The following is a 20,630-nucleotide window of genomic DNA, read 5'->3' as shown; positions in this document are numbered from 1 at the left end:
GCCACTGTGTGATCGCAGACCTAGCGCCACCACAAGGCAGGTCTCGAGAGACGATATAGCACTCGCCCCAGTTGTACGAGGAGATTGCTAGCGACCATACGGACGAAGCCTTCCTCTCATTTGCCGAGAGACAGTTAGAATAGCCTTCTGCTAAGTCCATGGCTACGACCTAGCAAGGCGCCATTAGCCTTACCTACTTTGAGAGTTATAGTATAAATGTCTCAAGAAGAATGCTGTAGTCATCAAATAATAAAGTTAAGTATAAAGCAACTACGTACTTTTCTTGCTACCATTCAATAGTTATCCTGTTCCAGAATTGACGCCCGTCGGCGTGAGTGTGTACGCGTGCCTTTCTATCGGCTACCCGTCACTGTGGACTGGCTGCCTTGTCAGTCCACTTCAGACACATTTTATGGTACCTACAGCAACGCTGGGTGTCGTTCAGAAATTTACTGAACATGTGGGAAGACTTTTTAATATGGTACCAGTTGTATCGAATTTAATCCCATTATTATATTTCAAAAGCAGATGTTGGCCATCAGTACTTGGTTCGCTGTGTTATATTTGTAGTGGGCGTTTTGGAACGTTTAGGAACAATTAAAAGGGGAATCATATACCTGATATTGCACAGTAGCGTAAGAGGAAGGAAACTTTCATGTTAGCAATACAAGAATTATCTGTATAAAGGAGGAACACCCATACCGTCTAAAGAAATCATTCGCAATTATAAAAGGCCACACCTCTGAGGAGGAACGTTTTGTACATTAGTATTTACAGTGATACATATTCCATTAACAAACACGGACACTGGACACTTTGAAGGATGATGCATCTTTTGTTAAGTCAAAAATGTGAATATCCATTGCACTCATGTTTGTGCAGACTAGAATCCACATTCACAATCGTTTAGATGTAACCAGCACAACGTTAGTGTGACCCTATGAGCATGGATAAGGAGTAACTAGATTACTGGACGTATTTAATTCCGACAGTTGTAAAAGCATCAGTCGAAATTTCTCGCAGCAGTTTTCCCAACAGTACTGGCTGAAGTAAATTACCGGCTCACCAGAGAATGTGGCTGTAAGACCATGTAGCCCTTGCTCGGTTTGATGTAAATATGAAGCGTTTGTCAAGTGGTGCAAGCAGTACACACAACCTCATTCCTTCACAAATTGTGTCTGAAGGAATGACGTTATTGGTAGGAATATTTTCCAGTCTAGGCACACAGCAAGAGAGGTTCAATTTAAATTTTTTTCAAAATGCGAATGATCTGTAAAACTGTAGTGCTGTGTCACTCTTTCCTATATCCCGACGAGTTCAGAGTGAAGAGGGACATTTTAAGCTGCATATTGAATTGCAAAATATTCTGTTGTGTACATGACGTAGTCGCAACGCTGTACCAAACAGAAACTCATGCCTTTCACTTTTAAACAACAAAAGTTTTTTTTTTCTTTTTCTCGTCAGTTAACAATGAAGAAGACTTAGCATGTGAAAATTTATGTGGAACAAATGAACTATCAGAAACTACAAACAGATATAATACTAAGTTTAACTTAATACACATAACGCTTCCGCACCAGCATTGATAGAAAAAGGCTCAGTAAATATCACATAAAAATTTGATTTTATTTAACTAAGAGTATAACAACAACCAACCAAATTTTCACCGAAATTTAGAAAAAACGCTGGAAACATGACTGCTGTTGTAGCTGGCAGTGGCACTGTTGACACGAGTTGTGTTGTAAACAGCGATTGGATAGGCAACATGACTCATGTTGTATTTGGAAATGAGGCTGGTGATGTGGCCGATGTTACGATTCTCGCTGTAGCTGGCGAAGGGTTGGGATATGCCTCTAGTATTGTAGTTGGTGGTTGTATGGGATATGCATCTTGTATTATAACTGGCAACGGATTGGGAGATGACTCTTCTATTGTAGCTGGAAGTAGATTCGGAGATGCCTCTTCCATTCAAGCTGGCGTTCGGTTGGAAGATGCCTCTTCTCTTGAAGCTGGCTTTGGGTTGGGGGATGCCTCTTCTAATGTAACTGTAAATAGGTTGGGAGATGCCTCTTGCATTGTAGCAGGCGATCGGTTGAGAGATACCTCTTCTATTGTAGCTCTCGATGGGATTGGACATGCCTCTTCTACTGTAAGTGGAAGCAGGTTGGGAGATGTTTCTTGCAGTGTAGCTGGCTATCGGTTGGCAGATGCCTTTTCTATTCCAGCTGGCGATGGGTTGTTGGATGCCTCTTCCCCTGTAACTGGAAATAGGTTGGGAGATGTCTCTTCCAACGTAGCTGGCCATTGGTTGGAATATGCCTTTTCTATTCCAGCTGGCGATGGGCTGGGAGATGCCTCTTGCTTTGAAATGGGAAAAAGGTTGGGAGACGCCTCTTGCATTGTAGCTTGCAAATGGTTGGAAGATGCCTCTTGTAATGAAGCCGCTGATGGGTTTGGAGGTGCATTTTGTATTGTGGCTCATGACGGGCTTGGACTTGTGTTTCAAGTTGTAAGTGACATTAGGGTTTGCAGTCCCACTCATATAGCAGCTTGTAACACTGCTCATAGACGCCACTCGTGTTGCGGCTGAAGATGTCTCTTGGGATGCCACTTGCATTTTCGGTGCTGACGCCATTCGTCTGGCAGATCCAGACATGCCTGGCAGCGCAGCTGGTGACACCATATGCGTCATATCTGCTGATTTTCTTCGTGATGTGAGTGGTGGCATGTCTGGCTTCGATATTCGATATGTATCTTTAGACTTCACTTGTGGTGCCATGGTTGGCGACGCCATTTGTAATGATTCTTCAGACTTCTCTTGTCTTGTGACTGGGGTCACAATTGGTGACGCCACTACTGTTCTGTCGTAGCACTCCTCTAGTGCTATAAATGGCGATATGCCTAGCAACACTGTTTGCATTGTGTCCTCAGATTTCAGTTGAGCCACAACTTGTGACATGGCTGGCGATTCCATTTCTATTGAACCTTCTAACTTCACATGTACTATGACTGCTGATGCCATTTGCAGTGCATCTTCAGGTTTTGGTTGTTCCTTACCTGGTGACATGGCTTGCAATGACATTTGTATCATATCTTCAGACATCTCTTGTCCTGTGACTGGCAACACAGATGGGGATGCTGTTTGAATTGATTCTCCACATTTCAGTTGTGCCATGAGTGGTGACATGGCTGTCCACATTATTTGTGTTCTATCTTCTGACTTCACTTCAGCTATGACTGGTGAAGTCGTATGTGATATATCTCGAGACCTCTCTTGCATTGTAACTGGCAACACAGTTGCCAATACCAATTTTGTTGTTTCTTCGCATTTCACTTGTCCCATAATTGTTGACATGACTGGCAGTGATATTTGTATCATATCTTCAGATTTCTCTTGTCTTGTTACTGGTAACACAGCTGGGAATGCTGTCTGAATTGTTTCTCCACATTTCAGTTGTGCCATGAGTGCTGACATGGCTGTCCACATTATTTGTGTTCTATCTTCTGACTTCACTTCAGCTATGACTGGTGAAGTCGTATGTGATATATCTTGAGACTTCTCTTGCATTGTAACTGGCAACACAGTTGCCAATACCAATTTTGTTGTTTCTTCGCATTGCACTTGTCCCATAATTGTTGACATGGCTGGGAATGATATTTGTATCATATCTTCGGATTTCTCTTGTCTTGTAACTGGCAACACAGCTGGGAATGCTGTTTGAATTTTTTCTCCACATTTCAGTTGTGCCATGAGTGCTGACATGGCTGTCCACATTATTTGTGTTCTATCTTCTGACTTCACTTCAGCTATGACTGGTGAAGTCGTATGTGATATATCTTGAGACTTCTCTTGCATTGTAACTGGCAACACAGTTGCCAATACCAATTTTATTGTTTCTTCGCATTTCACTTGTCCCATAATTGTTGACATGGCTGGGAATGATATTTGTATCATATCTTGGGATTTCTCTTGTCTTGTAACTGGCAACACAGCTGGGAACGCTGTTTGAATTTTTTCTCCACATTTCAGTTGTGCCATGAGTGCTGACGTGGCTGTCCACATTATTTGTGTTCTATCTTCTGACTTCACTTCAGCTATGACTGGTGAAGTCGTATGTGATATATCTTGAGACTTCTCTTGCATTGTAACTGGCAACACAGTTGCCAATACCAATTTTGTTGTTTCTTCGCATTTCACTTGTCCCATAATTGTTGACATGGCTGGGAATGATATTTGTATCATATCTTCGGATTTCTCTTATCTTGTAACTGGCAACACAGCTGGGAATGCTGTCTGAATTGTTTCTCCACATATCAGTTGTGCCATGAGTGCTGACATGGCTGTCCACATTATTTGTGTTCTATCTTCTGACTTCACTTCAGCTATGACTGGTGAAGTCGTATGTGATATATCTTGAGACTTCTCTTGCATTGTAACTGGCAACACAGTTGCCAATACCAATTTTGTTGTTTCTTCGCATTTCACTTGTCCCATAATTGTTGACATGGCTGGGAATGATATTTGTATCATATCTTCGGATTTCTCTTATCTTGTAACTGGCAACACAGCTGGGAATGCTGTTTGAATTTTTTCTCCACATTTCAGTTGTGCCATGAGTGCTGACATGGCTGTCCACATTATTTGTGTTCTATCTTCTGACTTCACTTCAGCTATGACTGGTGAAGTCGTATGTGATATATCTTGAGACTTCTCTTGCATTGTAACTGGCAACACAGTTGCCAATACCAATTTTGTTGTTTCTTCGCATTTCACTTGTCCCATAATTGTTGACATGGCTGGGAATGATATTTGTATCATATCTTCGGATTTCTCTTGTCTTGTAACTGGCAACACAGCTGGGAATGCTGTTTGAATTTTTTCTCATTTCAGTTGTGCCATGAGTGCTGACATGGCTGTCCACATTATTTGTGTTCTATCTTCAGACGTCTCTAGTGTTGTAACTGACAATGCAAATGATGACATCACTTTTGTTGTATCTTTGCACTTCTCTTGTGCCATATTATCTGGCAACATGGCTAGGGATGCAATTTCTATTGCATATTCTGATTTCATTTGTTCTGTGACTAGTGATGTCATCTGTATTTTATTTTTGGACTTCAGTTGAGTGATAACTTGTGACATGGCTGGCGACGCCATTTCTTTTGTATCTTCGGATTTCACTTGTGCTGTGATTGGCGACACAGCTAGCGACTCCATTTGTGCTCTATCATCTGACTTCATTTGTGCTATGGCTGGTGACGTGGTTGGCGATACCACCTGTGTTGAGGCTGACAACGCAGGCGGCAACGACACTGGGTTTTCTGTTGCTGGCTCCTATAAGTAAAAGATATATAGGATTTCGTTAATACGTTGTTTAATGTGCTGCAAGATCTGTAAATAACAATCTAAACTGTATGCAGAAGTTTTCTGTGTAGAGCATTTTGAATTATAATTATATCTAGGGTACCGGATCGGGTGTAGCATGATGCATGGTTGCAGCTGTGATTTGACTTATTACATTTTCGCCACAGATGCACATTTTGCGGTAATTACATTCGTCACACCAAATACTCAGACACATTAAAGAGGGGATAATATGCTCGTATCGACTATGATTGCCTGTTTAACCAACAAAATTTCAAACTTTCTCACACAGGAGGGATGTACATTATTTTGCAACGAAGTATAGCCTGTACTAATATTATGTCGATAAATTTTAAGTTAGGTCAGTCTATACACAACTAAATAAAATAAAATTTATCATGCCATGTAATCTTTGGCTTTATTTGAAAAAGGTGTCATCAGCGGTTGTGTTTGTAGGTGCTACTCTACGCCCAAGTGTTCTATTGCTTGATTTGGTTTTACTGCCGTTCTTCGACTTCCTTCAATTCGAATTTTCGTTAGCACATAGCTAATAATATTGACACTTGTTAACCTCTTGTTATGTTTTGAATGTTGGTTCCAAGTACAGAATGTTATTATCGACTGCAAATGTGTCTTCCTACGACCTGCCATGATACTCTGAATATTGTTTTCTTCGTATCTCTATGGTCGTCCTTGCCAGAATTTGAACGAATACTACAGGACAGCTGAATCAGACGTAATGGTGTCATGATTTTCCTCAAATGCTCTACTCTTTCATACTATTTTGTGCCAGAACCTAGAGTGAAACAGATTCATGCCATCAATCGATCCACTCGCTCTCTATAAATGCTGTGGAATGAGTCCGACGGTCAAGTGCCACTTGCGGGATGAGTGCGTGGAAGTGGAAGGTTATCCACCTGCGGGTAACTAGTTCAACTGCTCGGCATGGACGCTCCTTTTAATTGCTACTCCAGACAAGAGGAATGTTGATAACTGTCCTAATGGAAAAACAGTGCCCCTGGAACGGAAAAGAGCAGCAGTGATTCTGTTTCCTATGGATCAGACAGGTCCTTGGCTGGTTTCTGGCGGTATGTGGCGCTAGATGTCTAAGTACACGAAGCGCAGTCCCCTTAAATGGGGGAGCTGGCGACAGATAGCGTCCTGGACGTTACTACATCGGGTTCGGAGCGGGGGAATTTGGCAACCATGGCATCAACCTCATTTACTGTGATGCTACTCTGGCGACTGTAACACGATTCTGGCCCTTTGCCGAGGACAGTTGTACTGTTGGAAGATGCTATCGCCGCCGGCAAAATGAAGCATGAGGGGATGGAGGTTCACGATCACGTTCTCTCCACTTGCCATAGTCCCTTCGAGTAGTACCACAGGCTCCGTGGAATCCCAAGTGAACGTCTCCCGTTGCTTGACACTAAGCCCGCCTGCCTGTATCCAGGGAGCTTTGTGTTTTTCGTGCGACCGTTCACCAGGTGTATAAATAAACGTAATTCATCCGACTAGGCGACCCATTTCCAGTTATCCATGGCCCAATATCGATAATCTTGTGCCAGCTACAATAGAAACTATGTCTTTGGGTCAAAATCGGAACAAGTAGGGGACGTCTGCTTTGGAGCCCAAGTTTAATAAGTTGCGCCGAACGCTTTGGTCCGAAACACTTGTGACTGTACTAGAATTGTAGTCTGTCTGCAGATCTCCTATCCTGCATTACAAAGTTTTCAAGCCGAATACCTCTCTACATTCTATGATGAGGAGTGGACATCCTCGACCTCGTCACCTACTCTTGGATTCACCGTCCATCAGTATTCTTTCATACATCACGATACGGACCGATGACCTACGAGTGGTCCCGTAAGATCTTACCACAAATTTACAAAATAGATCACGACAGTTACACGCGAACAACCGGCCAAGTATACCATTTCCGTATGCTGCAACCCAAGCGCGTTGCCATAAAAAAGTGACAGTTCCCAAAGTCAGTGGACTCCCCATTTGCGGTCCGTATAGTCATTAGATTCCTCATTCGTTTCTCAGCAGGCTTTATGCTTCCCTTACGCCGTCACGTGTTCTCAATGCCGACAGCAAGCTTTCAGTTTTGCAGTAGTCAATGAGAAAATGGTTAGACTAACCAGTATTAGACTACCACTTAACACGCCGCACTTCTGTTACCCTGGTAACTATCTCCCTATTAATTTTGGCCATTAGTTCCTTAGTCCATTTTTTTAAACAAATATATGTTTGGATAATCTATGTGATACTTTTCATTCCCATCGATAGGTAAAGACTGACCGCTTAACAGAAGAGCATGCAGTGAGACAGAAATGGTGCTGTTAAAAGTACTTGGCTGCTGCGAAGCCTCGCTACCGCCGTGTACCCGTCAGCCCGCAGGCTCCACGGCGCCCCTCACCTCCATGCTGTCCAGTGGGTGGTCGGGAGCGGTCCTCTCAACTGGCGGGTCGTCTGCCTCGATCCCCTCGCCTCTGATGCAGCAGGACAGACACCGTCGAATCGAGCGGAACATCTGCAGAAAAGAATCACTCCATATATTATGTACGAATGCATGTTCTCCCGGCGATACCCATTAATAAAATATTCTCGCGTTTCAAACCGCGTCGAGTGGTTAATTGCCCACGCTAAATATTGTGTGACTTTCTACATGAATGACATGCTTTCTCATTGATTCACCCTTAGAATAGAGAATAACGCAATCTTGTAACGCTGTCCGAATCGATAGTCGCGAGAAATAAAAATCCTATCAATATTTGGTGCAACGAAACCCTGTAGATGTTATACTTAATTTTCCGCAAGACATTTGAGTTCATTTCTATGTACGATAATGATGGGAGCTGAAGAAATGAATTAAAAATTGTGCCGCGACTGAGACTCGAACCCGGATCTCTTTGCTTACTGGGCAGAGATGCTGACCATTGCACCAAAGCCGTAGTGTAATGCGGTTGTGAAACGGTCATCATTTCGTCCTCGTAAGCAAGATGATCTGTGGTCGAGTCCAGGCAATGACACAGATCTTAATTCATTTCTTCAGCTTCCATCACTATCTTGGATTGGTTTGTTCTGGGGGAAAATGGTTCAAATGGCTCTCAGCACTATGGGACTTAACATTGGAGGTCATCAGTCCCCTAGAACTTAGAACTACTTAAACTTAACTAACCTTAGGACATCACACACATCCCTGCCCGAGTCAGGATTCGAACCTGCGACCGTAGCGGTCGCGCGGTTCCAGACTGAAGCGCCTAGAACCGCTCGGTCAGTCCGGCCGGCCTCTGGGGGAAGAGACCAGACAGCGAGGTCACCGGTCTCATAGGATTAGTGAAGGAAGTCGGCTGTGCCCTTTCAAAGGAACCATCCTGGCATTTTCCTGGAACGATGTAGGGAAATCACAGAAAACCTAAATCAGGATGGTCGGACGCGGGATTGAACCGTCGTCCTCCCGAATGCGAGTCCAGTGTGTTAGCCACTGCGTCACCTCGCTCGGTCATCACTATATGTCTGTAGACAGTAGGAAAGCATCTCTATTTTTCTCTCAACGTCAAAAAAATCCTTAAAGGGCCAGACCATTAAAATTAGTCACCGTGACATCACTTTCACACTCACTCTTTTATGGATTACTGTTTGAAAGTGGATCCACCTACTTAGCCTGTACCGCTGTTCGACAGTACATGTCACCGGATGTTTGTTGCTATATGTTAACAAATCAATGTATTTATTAATAGCTATCTAATGTTCCTTATGAGTACAGTACACCTCATTGTTTTCAACTTTTAACAAATTTCAGCAAGTTCACCAAATTTTATTTTGCAGATAGTAGTAATTAAAAATTCCAGTTTATCATTAATTGTATTTCTTAGCTTTGATTCGATTCAATGTGACTAAACGAGGTGGTGCAATGGTTAACACACTGGATTCGCATTTGGAAGGCCGACGTTTCTAATCCATGTCCCTGCATTGTCTGCTTCTCTAAACCGCTCCAGGCAAATACCAGGACAGTTCCTTTGAAAAGACACTGCTGATTTCTTTCCGCATCCTGGAAGTACTACGAGCTTCTGCTCCATATCTGATGACCTCGACGTTGCTTCTTCCACCATGTGCTGCTCTTCACACCGGAACCTAACTTCTACCCCCAAGTCACCCTGCAACATGTGATTACGTAGCCTTTACCGGCGTAATGACTGATAATGCTCTTCTTGGGTATGCAGCCGAATATTGCAATCATCTTGACACAATGTTTCACTTGCCCGCTATCTAGAGTTGAGTATGCTGTTGCACACATAAGATGTTGTATCATGAGACGATAATTATAGCCCCTGTTTCCCGCTACTGGGAATGTGTTCGAAACAAGCAAGACTAAAAAGAGGACCTCTGGTATCGCGCGCCACGTAATTTGAATCCCCGCCAGACGTCATGGATGTTGAAGACCCCTAGAGGTCTCTGCACCATAGCACTGTAAGCTGTGGTGGCGCTCGCGTCCTGGCCTGCATTTCGTGTGAGGGCACCACAGTGGAACACGTGGTTCCAGCGGCCAATAGGTGCGCCCCCGATAGAGTATTTAAGCGCCTGCCTCTCACTGAGCCGCCACCCCCCCCCCCCCCCCAAAATTCTATAAGTTCCTCCAGATCCTTGAGCGTCATGCACTCCGCCTCGCCTTCCATATACGCCGCCCATCCCCCATGCGGATCCTCTATGACTTCATTCCTTTCCCCCATCTGCTCCTATTCCTCAAACATATCCGCATCCTCTACACCTCCCGCAGCCTCGATCCCCCTCACCCCCTGGTTGCTCCTCTTCTCTCCCATACCCGCCCTCTGCCACGTCTTCACTGTTGTGTCCCCCCTACCATCCATCTCTACACCCTTTATCTCCTTTCCCAAGGTGGCTTCCATCAACTCCCCCTTCCAGATGATGCCCTCCATTTATCCCTCCTATCAAATCTGATCCTCACCCCCCTCCTTTCCTCCATCCTTTAAGGCTCCCTCTCCACCCCTTCCATCCTCTTTTTTTTTCCACCTACCCTCTCTCTGTCCCCCTTCTCTCCCCCGAATCCTTTTGCATTTCCCTCCTCTGCCTTTTCCCATTCACTCTCGCGTCTGCCCTGCCCCCCCCCTTATGAGTCGTCTCCCTCCTTTAATTCCCCCCCACTTTCGTTTTTCGTTTTTCCTCTCTTCCCTCCTTGTTTTCCCCCTCATCTGTCCAAGTTCATCCCCTCCCCCCCCCCAAATCTGCCCTAGGCTATGGTGTGTCCTCTTTGTGCCAACACTTTAGTGCAGTGTTTCCAGTGAGTGTCCAGTGTTGTGTGTCTTTTCCAAAGTGTTGCGAACAGCCATTATACTGTCGCTAGGTGTGATTTTATATTTCTTGCGAACAGAAACCAGACTGTCGCCATGTTTTTTTAATTGTCTGTCTACTATGTTAGCTGTCTGCATCCTGTGTATTTTACTCGCTTTGCCACCCTTTGCTTTATGTTTTAACTTTCCACATTTTTCCGCCGTTTTACAGTTTAAGTCCCCATTTTATCGCCTGCTTTTATTGTTAACTTCTCCTTACGTTTTAAAAAGTCTGTAGGCTGCAGAGCAGCATAATAAGCTGCTGCCAGCCCGCCCCCTTCGGGGGGAATCCAAATACAATAAAGGTAAAAAAAACTGAGCCAGCGAGTCTAATCGTTGCGTGAGTCTTGACACATTGCCTCGACAACAGACAGCGTGTTTACCATTCTTTGTTTTCATTACTAGTGGACGTCTTGGATTCGTTTGGTTGTCTGTCACTCCGTTGCTTCTTGCGTGTTGCCGTCGTAAGGTCTCTCTCCATCGTCCGTCGTTGTTTCGTGTCCGTCCTTTCCGTTCGTTTGTTTGTTCGTGGTCCACTCTCCGTTTGGTCCTGCCGCGCTTTCTTGGACATCCTGCGACCGGAACGGTTACAACACAACCAACACACATTCATAGGATTTGTCGACCTGGAGAAAGCATTCGACAATGACAAATGGTGCAAGATATTCGAAATTCTAAGAAAACGTGGAGCAATCTTTAGGGAAAGATGCTTAATATACATTACAAATAGGAACAAAGAGGGAACAATAAGAGTGGAAAGCTAAGAACGATGCGCTCGGATTAGAAAGTGTCTAAGACAGGAATGTGGTCTTTCACCCCTATTGTTCAATCTATATATCAAGAAGGAAATGATGGAAATAAAATAAAGGTTTGTGAGTGGAATTAAAATAAGGTGAAAGAACATCAATGAAAATGGTTGCAGATGACATTGCTATCACTAGGAAAAGTGCAGAAGAAATCCAGATCTGTGGAATGAAATGAAGAGTCTAGTATGTACAGAATATGGATTGAGAGGTAACCGAAGAAAGACGAAAGTGATGAGAAGTAGCAGAAATGAGAACAGCGGGAAACTTAACATAAGGATTCGTGATCACGAATTAGATGAAGTTGCCTGGTAGCCAGGCAGCAAAATAATCCATGGCAAACGGAGGAAGGAGCACATAAAAATCAAACTAGCAGTGGCAAGTAGGGCATTCATGGCCAAAAGAAGTCTACTAGTAGCAAACATAGGCCTTAATTTGAAGAAGAACTTTCTGGCAATAAACGTTTGTAGCACAGAATTATATGGTAGTGAAGAATGGACTGTGAGAAAACCTGAACAGAAGAGAATCGAAGCATTTGAGATGTGGTGCTACATGAGAACGTTCAAAATTAGGTGCACTGGTAAAATAAGGAATGAAGGGGTTCTCCGGAGAATCGGCGAGGGAAGTAATAAATCGAAAACACTGACAAGAGGAAGGAACAGGGTGGTAAGACATCTGTTAAGACATCGTCACGCAATAGCATATATTGTAATAGAGGGGGCTATAGGGGATAACAACTGTAAAAGAAAACAGAGATCGGAATGCATCCAGCAGGTAGCTGAGGATACAGGTTGCAGGTGCTACTCTGGGATGAGGAGGTTGGCACAGGCAGGAAAAGGTGGCGGGCAGCATCAAGGCTGTCAGAAGACCAGGAAAAACAAAAAGAGTTTCCCTTAAGGAAGACGTGGCACCCGGTTTTATCTTGTATTAAACAACAACGATCTTCAATTAGCCCAGCAGATTCTTTTTATGTTCTTCCAGGTCTGCAGAATTACTTCCCTTCTTCCACTAGTAAGTCGCTCTCGGTTCTCATGCTGAACAGCTCGGTATTTTTCTTTCTACTACTCCTCATCACCTTCGTATCCTTACGGCATATTCTGTGCTAAGCACTCTGTTCAGTCCTTTCAGAATGTGTCCTACGTCTTCCTTACATCATGCAAGAAGTGTTTCGTCTGCGAACATTACCATTGATGTCTGTCGCCTCTGCATCTCTATTCCCGTTCCAAAAGTATTCACTTTATTCCACCTTGTATTTTCTAATACTGTCTTTACGCACAAAAATGACAGGAAAGTATCCGGGTATCTCGCCAAAGTGCCTTCCGTTACTAATGAATTTGTTGCAACGCCTTACCAAGCACCTCTTCACTTTCTGGATCGAAGCTCATTCGTCTCTTTTGTCTGCTGTATTTTTCTTTCGATTCTTCTGCACTTCATTCTGATCAGAAACTCACAATCCTTACTTGCCAGCCTGCTCACTCTATAGCTTTCACGCTCTTCTAAAGCTTCATTCGTTGGTAAGATAATAGTAATGCTTTCAGCAAATCTGATAGTAAGTTGAATCTTGAAAATTTCTCGGGTATTCAGCCGGGTAGTGTATTCCAAAAGGCGCTGTATTTCCGCAAGCCGACTTCTTGCCATCTTCAGGCGTTCTGATGTCATACCCCTGAAGATGGCAAGAATTCGGCTTGCCGAAATATCGCGCTTTGTGGACGACGCTACCCGACTGAATACCCGGGAAATTTTTAGGATTTCTGTACGCCGGGAAAACCGCAGATCACACATGATAGTAAGTTGTTTCTTTAAGCTGAAATACCTTCCAGCTCATACATCTCCCATAGAGTTCAGTAAAATCACTCCTGCTGATTATTTGTAGCTCAGATCATTTGAGATTATGTCAAACTGTGCAATACAAAATCACTTATTCCTTTTCAGTCTGGAACCGAGCGACCCTACGGTCGCAGGTTCGAATCCTACCTCAGGCATGGATGTGTGTGATTTGCTAAGGTTAGTTAGGTTTAAGTAGTTCTAAGTTCTAGGGGACTGAGGACCTCAGATGTTAAGTCCTATAGTGCTCGGAGCCATTTGAACTTATTCCGAGGGACAACCGAAGCCACCAGTAGACATCTTGAATAATAACTGTTTCGCTGCTCTTGTAAATAATTTGTTTAACGACCAGTTTCGTAGCCTAGAAACAACATCATCAGGTTAAATCTGTTAAATTACAAAAAGCGTTCTTAAAGGCGCTACAGTCTGGAACCGCAAGACCGCTACGGTCGCAGGTTCGAATCCTGCCTCGGGCATGGATGTTTGTGATGTCCTTAGGTTAGTTAGGTTTAACTAGTTCTAAGTTCTAGGGGACTAATGACCTCAGCAGTTGAGTCCCATAGTGCTCAGAGCCATTTTTGAACAAAAAGCGTTCACTACAATTGTAATCAAACTATGCTGACAATCAACAATAAGAAATAGAGAAAATAACTTACGTGGTGACTCTTGACATTAATGTTGCATCGTGGACTGCATCGAACAATGAGGACCGTCCAGAAACATACTCCCAACTAAATGCTACAGAAAACAACAATGGGCTTGAACACTGAACAAAAAAATAAAAATTAAAAACACCTACAATGAATCCAAACGGACGGCAATATGCAGAACATAACCAGTTAACCATTACATATACAGCACAAACCACCGAGAGTGCTTAAAAATTAATGAAAATGTGGGAAGTATCAACAAGATCTCACATAGTAAAAAAAAAAACAGCATAAAGGTGTCGACTGGTGGGGAAATCTGTGTGAACGTGACTTACCATAAGTACAGAGCATGAAGATGCAGTCGGAAAAGTGTCTAGCTATGACCCGAGGGATAAGCCGTGTCGATGGCGCAAAGCTGGTGTACGCATGCGCAGTGGGGCAATATGATGTATAGAATTTCGCGTGGCGAGGTAACATTGGTAGACAAAAAATATTAGGATCCTGCTCCGAATAAAGTAATAGAACAATTACAGGCGATAAAGAACCACGAGCAGAAAATATTTCAGTTTGTCTTATGTTAATTAAGAATAATTATGGCAAAAATAATTATCGGAATATATACATTTAAATTATTATTTCAGACGTGCTTACCTGAGAAAATTGTAAGATTAAAGTAATAAGTAAACAAAGCATATTACTGAATATTTTAGTGAACAATGACAACATTGCTTAAATAGTACAGACCTGTCTAAAAAGTACATTATGTTATTAAATCTGTGTCCGTAGAAATTCATACCATACGCAAAAAGTAAGGTACAGTGAAGCCATAAAAAAAACGGAATCATTGGTCCAGTACTAAAGAAACCATCAAGTACAAGTGTAGAAAAACTTAACTGACTCTTTTATTTTAAAAATCAAAGTTGTCCAGAATGCTGCAAAGACGTTGTTCCAGTTATCCGTTTAGTGTCTACTCGGGATACTGCTTAATGGAGCTCATAATTTCCATTTCCTCACGGATTTGAAGTATGTTCCTCTTATTTCCTTGATGTAAAATGGAAATTTTCGAGGTCGGATCAACAGCCGTATGCCCTTGCTCCCGAAAATAGGAACTTAGCTCCAATTTAATGCTCGAACTGTCAAGCTGTTGTTTGAATCTAATATTAAAGCTCCTACCGGTTTGCTCTACATAACATTTTGGCCAATCGTTACACGCAATTCTGTACACGCCTCCCGTATCAACGAATTTCCTATCATCGTTATTTTCAAGAGCAATGTAAGGAATAATCTCGTACTCCTTGGAAGGCTTCCTTAGTTTGGACACAGAACAGAGTCTATGTAACACAGACCTAAAGGTGACTTTGCTATGTTGAGTGGGGTGACATGGTTTTCCGTGGACGAATAAATACGTTGTTGCTGCCTTTCGGTAAAACTCGAAGGTCAGCTGATCCAGATTTAAACAGATGTTGAGATCTAAATAGGGAAGCTTCCCGTCTTTGCTGTACTGCAGTGTGAGCTGAATGTTATCACGGAGCTCTTTAATATCCTTTATGAACGTATTGCACTGTTCCATCGTCCCATTACAAAGTAAAAGGATGTCGTCCTCATATCCACACAAGGCTATCACTGTTTTGGTGTAGGCAGGGAACTGGGTCATGGCGTCATATTCAAAGGATGTCGTGAACACGCTGGCCAAGCAATATAGCAATGGTGATCCCATGGCAAGGTCCAGTTTTTGCATGAAAATATCGTCACGAAGTCGGAATTAACTGAAGCTCAAGCCGACTTCCAAGGGCCTGAGACCGTTAATAATTTCACGACTATATGTTTTTATATTATGGGCTACCATGTCTTGAACGCGGTCCGATCAAATATTTGTGTACATATTTTTTACATCCTAGGTACCATTTGCGTTTTGGGTGGGATACTTAAAACGGTGAGATCCTCTATCAAATGCTCTCTGTTACTGATGCTATAGGTAACAGTGTATTGATGGCATTGGTTTATGTGCTTAGATAAAAGCTTCTCAGTATTATAACGCACACCATTCCGTGCATTCACAATCGTGTTCTTTATAATTTCTTCATATAGCTTAATAGTAACTCGGATCCTTGGAGGTGAAGGATTCATCACTGCAATATCAGTTTTTCTGTACGAATCTTGGAATGATGTACCTGTGCATAATCCAGTTTCCCGAGAAGAAACTAAAAGGACAACTGGAACTACGTCATCATAACATTCTGGAAAACTTCGATTTTTTAATAAAATACTCATTTAAGCTTTTATTTTTATACCTTCACGATACCTTGTATTATCGTTTATGTTTCGGATTTCCAGAGATACAGATTTTATAAAATAAAGTATTTTTAGCCAGGTTTGTACTATTTGAGCAATATGTTATCATTGATCACTAAAATGTTGAGCAATAGCTTTGTTTACTTAGTACTTATATCTTAAATATCTTCCAATATTCTTACAATATTCTGAAGTAAGCACGCTTTAAATAATAATTTATATGTATATACCCTGATAATGATTTTTACCAGTATTATTCTCAGTAGTACGAGGGTTGGAACTTAAATAGTGGCAACTATTTATTCACAACCGATAAAAAAGAGTTACATGTTTGCACCTGTTACCGTCCTTCAAAGTAGTCACCAGCGTTGTGTAGAACCTGTTGCCAGAGATGTGGAAAGGGTAGTATACCGTTAACAGAGCCTGTTCTTTTGATGGTGCGAATGCAGCTGTCGAATCTCGGGAACAGTTCTGAAGCGAACGCCACGAAGTGGTTCCTTCATCTTCGGAATCAAATCAGAGTCAGAAGAACTGGATGGTACAGTACTTCCCAGTCCCATCAACCGAACAGAGCAGCCACAGCTCGCGCTGTATGCGCCCGCGCATTGTCGTGCAAAATGATGGGTGGGTTGCGCAGAAAGTGTCGCCGCTCCTTTCGCAAAGCTGGTGGCAGGTGATGCTCCAAAAACGATCTGTAATACTCTGCACTGCCGTCTGTCGTGGAGGAACGTAATGCGTTAGGATAACACCATCACCAAAAAAAGATGGTTAAAATGGCTCTGAGCTCTATGGGACTTAACATCTGTGGTCATCAGTCCCCTAGAACTTAGAACTACTTAAACCTAACTAACCTAAGGACATCACACACATCCATGCCCGAGGCAGGGTTCGAACCTGCGACCGTAGGGGTCACGCGGTTCCAGACTGAAGTGCCTAGAACCGCACGGACACACCGGCCGGCAACATCATCACAGTCGTACACGAGAATCACCATAAATTTAGACCGTTCCATTCACACAACCAACAGATCAGGCTCTGTTTACGGTATACTACGCCTTCCACATCGCTGGCAACGGGTTCTAGACAACGCTGGTGACTACTTTGTAGGACCGTAACAGGTGCAAACATGTAACTCGGTTGTGAATAAATAGTTGACACCCATTTAAGTTCCAACCCTCGTATATACACTAACGGCATAATACCGCAACACCAAAAAATAATCAGTGTAGAGTAATGAAATTTCGGGAATTCATTTGACTAGGTAACATATTTAAGTAAGTCACTTTGCAAGATAACGGGATAATGTAAGGTCGAAACAAGACATTGCAAATGTGATATGTTGGTATATTAATAATCGGTGTAGCCGCCAGAATGTTGAATGCAAGCATGCGAAAATTCATGCATTTTGTTGTACAGGTGACATGTGTCAGTTCACGGGATGCAATTCCACGCCTGCTGCAGGTGATCGGTGGATACAGTGAAGGTCGACGCTGTATGTGGATGAAGCTGGAATTGCCCTACATGTACTCGATTGGAGACTGGGGGAGGGACTGATGACCTCAGATGTTAAGTACCCTAGTGCTTAGAGCCATTTGAACCAAGTTGGAGACTGATCTAGTGGCTGAGCAGGCCAAGGAAGTATTCAACAGTCCGTAGAGCAAGTTGGGTTACAGCTGCGCTACGTGGACGGGCGTTACTCTATTGGAAAACATCCCCTGGAATGGTGTTCACGAATGGCGGCTCAACAGGTAGAATCACCAGACTGACGTAAAAATTTGCAATCAGGCTGCGTGGGATAAGCACGAAAATGTTCCTACTGTCATATCCAACCGCACCCCAGATCGTAGTTTCAGGTGCTTGTTTGTTTTGTTTTACGGCGTAAAACAACTAGTGCCTTACGCGCCCGTGTCGAAACTGTAGAACATGAAGACAAAGAGAGGGGTTAAAAACGACTACACGTTAATCCCAATCGACGGAAGAGGAGACAGCTAAAAACAGGGAAGTGGAGTGAGGACTAGGAAATACGCCATGCAGAAATAGAGGTCGTGAACTAAAAATTAAATGGCTTTCTCTATATTGCTAAGTTGCTGTGGTCTTCAGTCCTGAGACTGGTTTGGCGCAGCTCACCATGCTACTTTTTCCTTCTGAATCTGCTTAGTGTATTCATCTCTTGCCAGTCTACATTTTATATCCTCTCTACTTCGACCATCATGTTATTTTGATCCCCAAATAGCAAAACTCCTTTACTATTTTAAGTGTCACATTTTCTAATCTAATTCCCTCAGCATCACCCGACTTAATTCGACTACATTCCATTATCCTCGTTATGCTTTTGTTGATGTTCATCTTACATCCTCCTTTCAAGACACTGTCCATTCCGTTCAACTACTCTTCCAAGTCCTTTGCTGTCTCTGACAGAATTACAATGTTATCGGCGAACCTCAAAGCTTTTATTTCTTCTCCATGGATTTTAATATCTACTCCGAACTTTTCTTTTGTTTCCTTTATTGCTTGCTCAAATACAGATTGAATAACATCGGGGATAGGCTACAACCCTGTCTCACTCCCTTCCCAACCACTGCTTCCCTTTCATATCCCTCGACTCTTATAACTGCCATCTGCTTTCTGTATAAATTGTAAATAGCCCTTCGCTCCCTGTATTGTACCCCTGTCACCTTCAGAATTTGAAAGAGAGTATTTCAATCAACACTGTCAGAAGCTTTCTGTAAGTCTACAAATGCTAGAAACGTAGGTTTGCTTTTCCTTAATCTTTCTTCTAAGATACGTCGTAGGGTCAGTATTCCTCACGTATTCCAACATTTCTACGGAATCCAAACTGATCTTCCCCGAGGTCGGCTTCTATCAGTTTTTCCATTCGTCTGTAAAGAATTCGCGTTAGTACTTTGCAGCTGTGACTTATTAATCTGACTGTTCGGTAATTTTCACATCTGTCAACGCCTGCTTTCTTTGCGATTGGAATTATTATATTCTTCTTGAAGTCTGATGGTATTTCGCCTGTCTCATACATCTTGCTCACCAGATGGTAGAGTCTTGCCAGAACTGGCTCTCACAAGGCTGTCAGTAGTTCTAATGGAATGTTGTCTACTCCTGGGGCCTTGTTTCGACTCGGGTCTTTCAGTGCTCTGTGAAACTATTCACCCTCTACATACTCCTTCCACCTTTCTGCTTTCCCTTCTTGGTTAGAATTGGGTTTCCATCTCAGCTCTTGATATTCATACAAGTGGTTCTCTTTTCTTCCAAGGTCTCTTTAATTTTCCTGTAGGCAGTATCTATCTTACCCCTAGTGAGATAAGCCTCTACATCCTTACATTTGTTCAAAAATGGCTCTGAGCACTATGGGACTCAACTGCTGTGGTCATAAGTCCCCTAGAACTTAGAACTACTTAAACCTAACTAACCTAAGGACAGCACACAACACCCACCTTACATTTGTCCTCTAGCCATCCCTGCTTAGCCATTTTGCACTTCCTGTCGATCTCATTTTTGAGACGTTTGTATTCCTTTTGCCTGCTTCATTTACTGCATTTTTATATTTTCTCCTTTCGTCAGTTAAATTCTATATTTCTTCTGTCACCCAGGGTTTCTACTAGCCCCGTCTTTTTACCTACTTGATCCTCTGCTGCCTTCACTACTTCATCCCTCAAAGCTACCCATTCTTCTTCTACTGTATTTCTTTCCCCCATTCTTGTCAATTGTTCCCTTATGCTCTCCCTGAAACTCTGTACAACCTCTGGTTTAGTCAGTTTATCCAGGTCCCATTTCCTTAAATTCCCACCTTTTTGCAGTTTCTTCAGTTTTAATCTGCAGTTCATAACGAATAGATTATGGGTAGAGTCCACATCTGTCCCTGGAAATGTCTTACAATTTAGAACCTGGTTCCTAAATCTCTGTCTTACCATTATATAATGTATATGATACCTTTTAAAATAAATCGCGATCGACAGCCCGCACGTCGTTCGCTAAACCGGCTAGTAACTCAGATGACAAACACAAACTACAACGTAAGTTGTTAAGAAAATGGCAGTCCTCCAGGAAATGACAGACGGTCAAAGGTTGAGTGTATGTAGCACGCACACAGGTTGGCTTCAGACCCTCAGCTGGCATATTTCTAGTCAACACACGGCCATCAATGGTACCGAGAAGAACCAGCCTTCGTCAGAAAACACGACAGACCTCCTCCCTTTCCTTCCATGGACACTCGCGTGACACAGCTGAAATCTTTCACGCTACAGAGCGTCTCGCTCACGCCTCATATCATTTGATGCATCATCAATGTACTTGCTTCCAATAAATGAAACAATCAGCCGCATCTTACAAAGCC

The sequence above is a fragment of the Schistocerca serialis genome, chromosome 8, assembly GCF_023864345.2.
Source record: "Schistocerca serialis cubense isolate TAMUIC-IGC-003099 chromosome 8, iqSchSeri2.2, whole genome shotgun sequence".
Classification (NCBI taxonomy): Eukaryota; Metazoa; Arthropoda; class Insecta; order Orthoptera; family Acrididae; genus Schistocerca; species Schistocerca serialis.
The sequence above is the reverse complement of the archived record's forward strand: the minus strand, read 5'-3'. Positions refer to the sequence as shown.